Source organism: Anser anser (assembly GCF_964211835.1).
Source record: "Anser anser genome assembly, chromosome: 5".
Lineage (NCBI taxonomy): Eukaryota > Metazoa > Chordata > Aves > Anseriformes > Anatidae > Anser > Anser anser.
Window position 1 is genome coordinate 17,639,412 of NC_139725.1, and position 11,225 is coordinate 17,650,636.

Sequence of the window (11,225 nt, forward strand, 5' to 3'; positions counted from 1 at the left end):
TGCATGTGTTTGGTGTGTACAGGGGGTATTCCACTTCGGAAAATCTGCCTCTTGCTTGTTGTCCTCTGAAATTGGGCTAAGATTAGGCATGTTTAGACCAGGTGCATAGATATGATAATACCTAATGCAAGCGGAAAGACAGATATATACAAGAAAAATAATTCATCACAGTATGTCATTTCATGTGATAAACCACAGAAATAATTACTGAACTGTATATATATAACAAGTCATCCTGTCTATTTCACATGCCATCCACCTGTGTATGCATTAGCCTAGGACATAGACTTGCATTTCAACCCCGTAAGCACTTCAAAGAGCTGCAATAGATAAATAAATAAAACTGACATGGAAATATTTCCTTCCTTCTCACCCAGACATGGAATTTCTCCCCTAAAACATATTGGCCTGAGGTAGACAGCAATACATATTTAGCATGGGTGCTGCAGAGCCTGATGCTACCCAGAAAAATTGTTTGAAGGAGATGTTCATCTCTTGGAAAAGGGTCCTGCAAGATGATGATGATGATGATGATGATGATGATGATGACGACAATTATTATTATTATTATTATTATTATTATTATTATTGTGGGAAATACATAACTTTTGTTTTAGCTCGAGATAATCTTATGGAACATGAAAATCATGAAGCAAATCTTCAGTTGGAAATGCAGTTGACCATTGTTTTAAGGTGAGGCCATTAGTTCATTCCCATTGTGTGTCTCTTTCCATGACATCATTGTTAACAACACAAACTGTGCAGTGAAGTGTCAGAGCTTTTGGAATGTTCTTACTCCCTTGGCAACAAAGAGTTAAATTCCTGACACCAAAATTTTGTAAAATAATAAACGGTACTAAATGAAGTGGGATTTCAAAAGAGAATTTGACAACTAATCCAACAACGATAACAAAACCCCAACGTTTACAAAATGTCTTTTTGAGAAGCCTTCGACAAAGCAGATACAGAATCTATGATGGTGCAACATAGTAGAGAAGCACCAAAATAGTTCATTCGTGATTTTATCATATACATGAACTGTAGCCAGCACCAATTAATTTTGATAAAATCCTGTTAGGGAATACATGGTTTGGAGCCCTAGAAAAGGAACGTGTGTGGCTTACAGCAATATAAAAAGTTTTTTTTTTTTTTTTGATGGAATGCCCTTAGAGGATGAAATTCTGGCCCATCTGAGGTCAAAGGCCAAAATTCTACTAAACTCAGCAGGGCAGCCTCTCCCTGTAATGTATATTTATTTGGATTTTATTAAGCATACAGACCAGTAAATGAAAATACCTGAACTTATGATGAAAAAAATGACATCAATGGACAATGGTTTCTTTATCAAATAGGAGCAATTGAAACAGAGGGGAGAATAGAATTTTGTTTCTGTCAAAATTATTTGCATTTTTTTCAAAAATAAAAACTTGGAAAAAGAATGTTCATAATTTGAAAAAAAAATCTTTTTTTTTTTTCTATTATCATCAGATATTTTTTTCAATAAAAAATCCTTTTCTGAACATATTTTTGTGGAAATGTCAAGCTTTTCATGGGGAGCTCAAGAGCGTAATCTTAGTGAATATAAAAAGCACAAATCTCATTAGGTAATTGTGGTCGTGGCAGCGTACATTCCGCACAGACTACAGCTGGTCTGTGAGATGGGCTGTAAGGCAGTTTCGGGGGTGGAGGGTGGATTTTATATCCATTTAACTACGATCTCAAAAAGATATGGTATTTTTAATAAGATTTCCTCCTGTGTCCCTAGACTGCAATCTTATTTGCTACATTTCAGACTGGATTTAATTTTCATGATCAACCCCGAAACCAGGTTTGTAATGGAAATGGTTGTAAATGCTTCAGTGTAGCAAATCCTGTACTGCACACTTTTCTTGGGCTCTGAGTGCTGGTGGGAAGGCATAAGAAGAGCCTGTGCTGGTTTAAGCCAGAAAAGCTACTCTTTTGGCTGGAGGGCAAAGCACTCCCTTGGGAAGTTGGGCACCCGGTTCTACTCCCATCAACCTTTTGTTCCCAGATGTAATTTACAGCTTGTGTCCTGCAGAGAGTCAGGAAGATGAACAATGGCTCCTAGTTGTTTACTTCTGAAAAAGGCAGCAACCCAGATTGGCACCTACCGCATGGATTCATCAGCCTGTTTTACTGGTTTGCCCCAGATCCCTAAACGACTTGCTAATCCAACACAGTCAAAAGTCTCTAACAGCCAGAATCGCTCAAGTACGCTGGAAGAAATGTTCTGCAGCAAGGTTTCCTCTGCAGTAGACCGCCTGGCCCCATCAGCTTCCTTGCTCCTTGCACTGTCCCAAACAGCCAGTCCCTGGCTGACCCCATGGCTCACAGCAGTACACCTGCAGGACATCCCAGTACCCATCCCCATCCACAGCTTCCACACCATTGTATCCCATTAGTTTCTAATGCTAGACGCTGGAGATGGGGCAGGAAACCTGCTCAGAGCACACAGCAGCTGCCACCAAGAGCCAGGTGTCCAAGCACACGGTGCAGGCGTACTGAATGCGTCAGGGACCCAAGAGCCAAAAGCAGCAGGGGGCTGGGGCTGGGGGCAGTGCAAGTGGAACTGAGGGAAGAGGGGGAGACATCTCTGCAGGTGGTTTCGCTCTTCCTCTGTCCCTCCCTCCTCCTTCTTCACCCTCCCAGCACATACCTTGCAACACAAACCTGAAAATCTACACATCAGGGCATGACTGCCATCTTTGCACTGATCTTTGCCTTCCTGCTTTTGTTTCTTTCATCTGCAGTTTAACAATAGGTAAATCAAGCTTATACTGGGCCATCTCTAGGATGTGCTGTTTCTTGTCTTCCCCTTTCTCCTCCCCTCTGCCCCTTTCTCCATTCTTCTCCTCCTGGCTTTGCTTCTTGACTTCTACCTCCGCTCCTCTCTCTCATCTCTACTTGTTTCACTCGCTTCTTATCTCCCATCCTTTCTTATCCACTCTCTCTTTTATGCAGTGGAATAATGAAGTCAAACATTTAATGCCCCCAAAGAGCAGGTGAGCTTTACAAAACGCAAACATTCTCACTACTCAGGAAACTCTCGGGATTTGCATAAGCAAACTGTTAACTGAACCAACAGATAAGTCCTTGGGGCCTCTCACACCTAATATGGGCCTGACCAGAGCCCTTCAAAGTCAAGGGAAGTTCTGTACTGATTTTGAGGAATTTCAACTGAAGCTATTTGTGAACAGCGTTTGCTTTAGTTGCAGTATCTGTATTACGATAACTCTGCATACTGAGTTACATTTTTTTCCTGTATGTATATAAACTGAGAGGATGGAGGGATTCCATCGGATTTATAGCTACTGATAAAATATTTTGCTATCTAAAGAAAGTAGAAACCAAGTCCAAGTTGGATTCATTCATGGAACAATTTCTGTTTGCACAGTATATGTTTATGCCAGTCTTGCTATGGCCACATGCAACAGCCACATTTAGGCTGTGCCCTAAACATAGCAGCGTGGGAATGAATAGGTAAGCCTCTCTTTTCCAGTTATGAAGAGCACTAAAACCAGACCTGGCCTGTACATAAACAGAAGCTTACTGAATTTCAGCAGTCTCCTTGTTAGTCAGTATATGACCCCTGTGAAAGGTGGAAGGGAAGGAAAAGTATCCTAATTTTAGACCATAATAGGCATGTTTGTTTTGAGAGACAAAGATAATAGCTGGTTCCAGTCTGGCTCTAGGAGGGAAGGTGCAGGTGTGTGCACGTCATGCGATGAGCAGGGCAAGGAAGCTGATAGGCATAGCTTTTGACTACTAAACTTGCTGGGTAAAATACACATCAAGCAGTCTGTCCCTTCTCATGGCTTTAGGTAATGCATCACTAGAGCAATAGCATCTTCTTCCTCAAAAGAGCAGTCCTTTCGCCTTGTTGGACCTGCAGATATCAGCAGCAAATAGCATATTCTTACCCCCAAATAGCATATTCCATACCCCAAAATAAGAAATCTTAAACCCTGTTAGTTCTGCAGGTTAAACATAGCCAGCAATAAATGAACTTGGCTCCTCCTGGTACAACAGCAGCAGCTTGTTTACTCAGATTCGATCCTTGCCACCTGGGCATACTCAGCCACAGTCTGGGCAACTGTCTCCATGAGCTCCAGCTGGCAAACAGGAAGCCCGAGGCCCAAACAGCACTAAGTGCCCCTCCAAGGATGGAGAAGGCAGGAACCCCCCCCAACTTACTCACTGGAGCTCGCTCAGAGCATGCAGAAGTGTCAGTTAGGAAAGCAGTTTTCACTTCTGGTCTCTACATAATTTATGTAGGAATTGTCAAGGAAAATAAATGATGACTTCCGAGGAAAATTGCTTTCTCTATATAAATAAGCAAAAAAAAAAAAAAAAAGTAATTCTGGGTGTCTGCAAGCAGGATTTTTGTGTGAGGCTGGGACAGCACATAAAATAGATTTCATAAAATTAGTGAGACAGGAAATTCTGTTTTTGCACATTTCCGTGTTCCTGAATTTCTGGTAGAGAAATAGATAAGGGAAGAACTGAATGCTATTATAACACAGTAAAAATTAATCTTAGAATTGGAAATTGTCGCACTAGACCATACATCCATTGCCTACTTCATAATTTGGCTTAACAATAAAAGACAGTATTTTAGAAATGGAAAACAACACCACCACCAACAACAAAAAAATAAACGAAACAAAAAACATACGCTCATTTGGAATATTATGACATAATTGGTAAGAGTTCATTTATATCTTGAAGTTTCTTTCTTTCCTTCTTTCTTTCTTTCTTTGTATACCTAGCATAACACAGCTGTGTCTGAGTGCATGTTTCTTACTGACCAAAGGATGATATTACTGGTGTTCTACTTAAACTGTCTTTCCTTTAGTAATATTGAGTGACAATAATTTGGCTTTGTTTTGGACCTCAGTGACGTCTGTCCCTTAAGAGGAAGTAATAGTGTAAAGCAATACAGAGATCCAGGGGATGGATATATTGCTACTCCCACTCTGAGTAGCAGTTAATGCTACAGATTTGGGTCAGTCACATCTTTCTGTCTCTGTTCTCTCCATCCATCAGCAGTCTAATAATGGCAGAGCAAAGAAGGAAAAAAATTACCTTAAATATGATTTTGAAAATATTCTTGCATTCAATTGCAGTCATTTCAAGTTGGCTTTTGAGAGACATTTGAGTTGATAGGGTCTTTCAGTAGGAGAAATTTCCCCAGTAGAAATTCTATACGTAAAAAATGAAATTCAGTGTTTAATGCAATTTAAATTACAAAATTTGCACCATGTTGGTAAACTATATAAATGGACTAAACATCAAATAACACATGATTATCATTGCCAACCAATCCCCTATAATTTTTTTGGTTCCTGAACACTCTTTTTCAATAATTTGTGACTCATTGGTAAAGAAAACATTTGCTCAGAAATTTACTAGATTCTTCTGAATAATACATGTCTAAGATACTTGCACTGTGTTCACAACCTTTTAATTTGTAGAAATGTACAATTGGTAATAAATAAAGTATTATGAGTTATTTGTTCACCTCTAAAACACTACTTATGTATGTTAAATGTTTTATTGAAGTGTTGGAAGGATTAAGCAGGACATGTCTGAACAGCATTTTGAACAAGTCAGGTCTGGAAAGCTATTAGGACTCCTTGAGATGTCGAAGTTTCAGCCAACTTGCACTGAATTTACGAGAAATGATCCCTGTCTGAGTCATCTGAGATTTCAAAGATACGATATGAGAGCAAATTTGGTGACATACAAATGGATATGAGAACAAGTAAGAGTGTTCATTTTATCTGCTGTCCATTGTACCTGGAAGTTCTACCTGTAAAAAGACCCTCTTCCTGTCTTTTGAAAGATATATTAAGATAAAGACGTTTATACACATAAGGATTTATCTAAGATTCACACTCCACAAAGTCTGCTTTCTATAACCATATTGTGAACTCTTTAATTATTACACGAATTTAGTGAAAAGTTTTTCTAGAGTAATGGGTAGGACAGGCAGAGAGAATAGAAGGGAGAAAAAGCCAGATGGGTCTGGTACTATCATAAACTCTGCACACCACTATCTAGCAAGCAGAAAATGCTAGCCAATGCCATAAAAAGAGTATCACACTAAACAGATTTTTTAAAATCTTTGGACAAAATGGAATGCATTGACAGAACCCCTGTAAAGCTTCTTTCCCTTATACAGGCGGAAATCTGTTTGATATTAGCTAGCCCAGGAAGGATAGATCTACAACACTGTCAATTCTTTCAAATGTATTACTCCCTAAGTGATGAATTATACAAGGCATATCTCAAGGGGCATAGATGTGAGATAGACAGGCTATGAATGTTCAACAGTCTGTTTCAAATAAAGATATAAGGATACTAGAGCTTATCTCAACTATTTAAGGATTCCTTTTTAACTTCTCCCTCCCGTATTCAAATTCAGTTCTTCAATCCCAGTCTAGCTAGTTTTTCCTCTCTTCTTAATCACACTTTTCTTTACAGACAGATATCTGAAAGTCAGTTTGCATGGCCCAGTCTTTGCTGAACTTAGCAATTCAAAAATACTTTTTTTTTTTTCCAAGCTTAGTCCATTTGAGAATTAATTGAAGCAATTGAAGAATAGAAAACAAACAAAAAAATAAATTATTGAGAAAAAAAAGGTAAAAATAGACCATACACTGCTAGTCACATGCAGACAGAAACTCTTACTGTCTGAGGAGGCCCAGACTGCACCTCTCAAGAGATTACTCACTTCCTTCCAAGATATGGGTGCATCATGTACAGAGCACAGCAGCTCCTTTGCACAATATCGTTAAGTATGAAAATTTCAGAGAACAGAAATATCCATTTAACTGTAAATATAGGTTACAATCTTAGTTATTCACATTGTGATTATCTGAATTAGAATGCAGTCAAGACTGTAGTACTAAATACACATTTATTAGTGAATAAGACCAGAGTATTTGGTTGCAATTTATTTATTTTTTAATGGATGTGGAAGACAGGTTTAAGTCCTTCACCTGCTATGACCATTTCAACCACAGCTGCCGTCCTGACAATGTATGTTAGCTAGCAAACTGTTTGGGCCTCTTGAGCTGGAAATCTCTCAAGCATTCCTGTTGAAGTTACTCTGTTTAGCCTAGACTGTTATGGGAATCTTGAAGCAGAGAAAGAAACTGAACCTATGGCTGGATGGCCTTGTTAGACACCTTTGTGGGAGAATCAGGGTCCTCTTCCTTTCCCTGGGAGGAGGCAGCTTAGCAAGTATATGCATGTCTGCATAGCATAGAAAGCCCTAACCATCTGTCAGCTGAGTCTGCTTCAGAGCTGAAAATGTAGCCACAGTTGTATGGCATTGCATATGAGATAATTAGACTTGCAGATACAGCTAACTAGCTCCATCCTGGTAATGATCTACGGCTTTCAGGAACTGATGCCTCTACATAACTCTGCATTACATCATGTGGATATGACAGCTGAATATATCTCTTTGCTCTCATCTACTGTATGCTGAAGTCCTGTTCCTGGCCGGTAGCCGTGAGATAACCTAAAGAACACAGCACATAAGCACATAAGCTACTGGTAATGCTGTCTGTGGGCTTTCAGGTAGGAAAGGGGGTATCTTCCACAGAAGTCTGGGGCAGTCCATCTCTCCTTCACCTCCCTTCTTTTTTCTTTTGCATGTTTCAGCAGGATTTCAGATTTTGCTGGATTTAGGCTGAAGCAGTAGCCTATTCACTAACAGATTTTGGCCTTGCCATGTAAGAAGCTATTTGCCAAAGAAGCAAGTCTTGCCAAGCAAGACAAGGAGAAACTCCTCCAGACACTCAATTGATGTAAAGGATAAAATTTGGAGTGGAAATATTAAGCTGAACATTAGGAAGGTCCTGCTGTGATACCAGTTACATAGTGGAATAGCTTCTGAGAACACTCTCACCCTTGTTGAATGATGGATGAGATGACTATTCATTTTAAACTATGAGGCTATGATTCACTTAAGAGCATCCCACATCTCCAGCACAACACTACTGAAACTTGTAACACCTGAACAGTCACTGAAACCAGACCTAGGGGTTAATCACACCATGGTGGGATATGCCACTCCTTGGAGACTTTGTTGTAGACAAGAGGTTCTTTCAGTCACACAGCTGCCAGGCTGAAACTCAACTAGAAGTTTCCTCTCTTTCCTGGAACACAGGTATACTTGATTACTTTGTGTGAAAGGGCTTTTGTATTTTAACCTGTATAATATCGATGTTATTGATCATCTCATAGACATCCTGGATTTTACACTCCTCAAGAATTCATTTCAACATCCCTGAAGGACAAGAGATTACCACCAGATGGCCAATTACTAGGTGAAAAATAAGGAATACTTTGAATATGAGGTTCATTCTTAACAGCCACTTTGTGCTCCAAAAGAAACATCAACTTATCTATACTTTCCTTCACTCTGTGCCTTTGTCGTGGAAAGATGGTGCCATGGTCAGGGTTGTGCAATACAATTACACAGTCGCACAATCCTCACAAGATCAAGATCTTAGAATAATTTCTACTGCTTTGTATACTGCCTCACAGACTCAGTAGCTGCTTTTAACACACAAAAAAGGAGAAAATACAAGGTTTGATGCCTGACTGAATTCTCCCTTCAGTCACAGGCATTGTAAGCAAATCTATACAAAACAGCTTTAAAGAGTCATATAGTGATCTGCTACCTTAAGTACAACCTTGTTGTCATGTTATTACACATAATAATCACTTTTTAGGATGGCATGCAGTACTAAAAATATTGGAAATGACTATGTGGTTCTGACTTGTTTCTTAAATTCTTATGACCCAAATGGTACTGTGGGGAAGAAATCATAGAAATAAGGGCCACAGGATTTGAAACATGAATATTAGGATTGACCTAAACACATTCTTTTCTGGTTGCCATTACTTTAATATCATGGATGAATAATTTTGTGCCTATTGAAGCTCAGAACCATGAAATATATAATAGCTTTTCTTTTAAGTATGATAATATGGTAGTACAGTAAGGAACAGGTATAAGGTATATCAAGAGATATGTTCGTCACTGAAATATTAACTCTAAAGAGATCTCAAGCAAAATGTACTTACAGTCCTTTGGATGACCCTTCATAATGCTCACTCATGTGCACAGGTTTAGCCATGCAATATTGACCATACAAGCAACACTAAAATACCTTCATGAATCTGAGAGCCACAAGATGAATTATAGGAAGCTGAGGGAAAAGAGGGGAGTTCCACAAGAGGTTCACATGATAATGGCTCCTTCTCCTTTTTGGGGCAGAGCTGAGCTGGGCTGGACACACAGGGCAACTCAGCAAGATTGACCTCAGCCATTCTTTCCTACTGGCAGAGACTCAAATTCATCAGAAGCTTTGGTACCAGCAGAGGCTTCCTCATTCCCCATTGCTAAGCAGTCCCAGACTAAAGTCTCATAAGGATCATGAACTACAGTTTGATCCTGTGTATCTTTATGTTTTGGGCCCTGGTCCTGAATGTAAAAACTCAAAGTTGGAGTTATCCTCTTAGAGGAAAAAAAGCGATTTCTTGATTTCAGTAGAGATTCTTTTTCAATATGAGTGGAAAAAATGCATTTTCCCAAGATAAATTTGGTGCAGAAATCAGTGCAAAGCAACAAAAAAATAAAACATGAAAATGGCAAACATAAGTGAAGTATTCATTTCTGACAGCTTGAACTCTTTCACTTTTTCAAGGTCTGAATACTATTTATCAGGCAGTCTGAGAATTTGTGCAGAAAGCAGTCTGAACTTGGATGTTCAGCCAATCTTTGGAAGATCTATGATCAACATACAACTCAAATGGCATTCAGCTGTATCTGTCAATTACTTCAAACTTAATGTTAAAATAAAAGGAGAATAGGATACAAAGTAAAATGACAGAAATTTGGTCTATTCTGTGCTTGAAGTTTTAAAGTTAAGGAGCTTGATTTCCCCCTTTTGGTTATAAAGTTTAGCTTTGTTTAAGAATCCTATCCTGAACACTTACAAATGTAGGTCTGTTTCCAGTAAACCAATATGCATCACTAATCCAAATACTATATTGCCTCTTCTTCCTATCTATACCTCCAAACCAAACAGATTCTAGTAGGGAGAAGAAACTCCAAAATCTCAAGAATTTCCATAAACCTCAACATATCTTCTCTGTTAAATCAAAGACATACCAGAATTTGCATCTCTCGTGATTGCTATGAGGTGGAAAGAGGTGCAAACAGTAGAGAAAAGGTGAGCCTGGAGAGAATTCAGAAACCTGCTTTAAGACATGTTCTCAAGTCAGATACGAGTCTGAGAAAAGACGCGAGCCGTGATATGGACAGAGAACTCTTTTCTACTCAGCAATTAAAACTGCATTGTCTCAATCAGTAATCATTTGCTCGTAATCACCACCTACTCACACTCATTCTGGATAAACAGAAATTCACTTCTTAAATTTATTTTTTTAATTCAGCATCAAACACATTTGTTTAATTATTTTCAAAAGCTTTTGAAATGGAATCAGAAGCCATCTGTGGGGTTTATAAATAAACTCCAGTTTCCAAATGAACAAACAGATTTTTCTCAACATTCACCTTAGTCCAATCATTTCTTTCCTCTGCATGTGGCTACATGATGAGTGAAGGAAAGAAATAAATAACCATGCCAAGCATTTGGCAATGAACTCGCTCTATTATAGTCAAGAAATTGCACGTCAGATGAGAAGCTGCAGAACTTAATTAAAAGGAAACATGGTTACAGTTTGTTACTTTTCTTTTCTCTTTTCTTTTCTTTTCTTTTCTTTTCTTTTCTTTTCTTTTCTTTTCTTTTCTTTTCTTTTCTTTTCTTTTCTTTTCTTTTCTTTTCTTTTCTTTTCTTTTCTTTTCTTTTCTTTTCTTTTCTTTTCTTTTCTTTTCTTTTCTTTTCTTTTCTTTTCTTTTCTTTTCTCTTTTTTTTTTTTTTTGAGTGACAATTTATTTTAAGCTTTCAGAAATCCTCAACATTCTCTTAAAGGAAACAAAGATCTCAGCAATGCAAACAGATTATAGAAAGTACGAAAATGGCATTCAAGGATTGCTAGGTTTAAATATTCCGCTGTATTTCTGCACAGTTACCCTACTGTTTGGGTTCCCTTACAACTATTATTATTGTTAGCTTTAGTGGAGACATTCTTTTAAAGGAGAAAAACTGTGGCAGAAA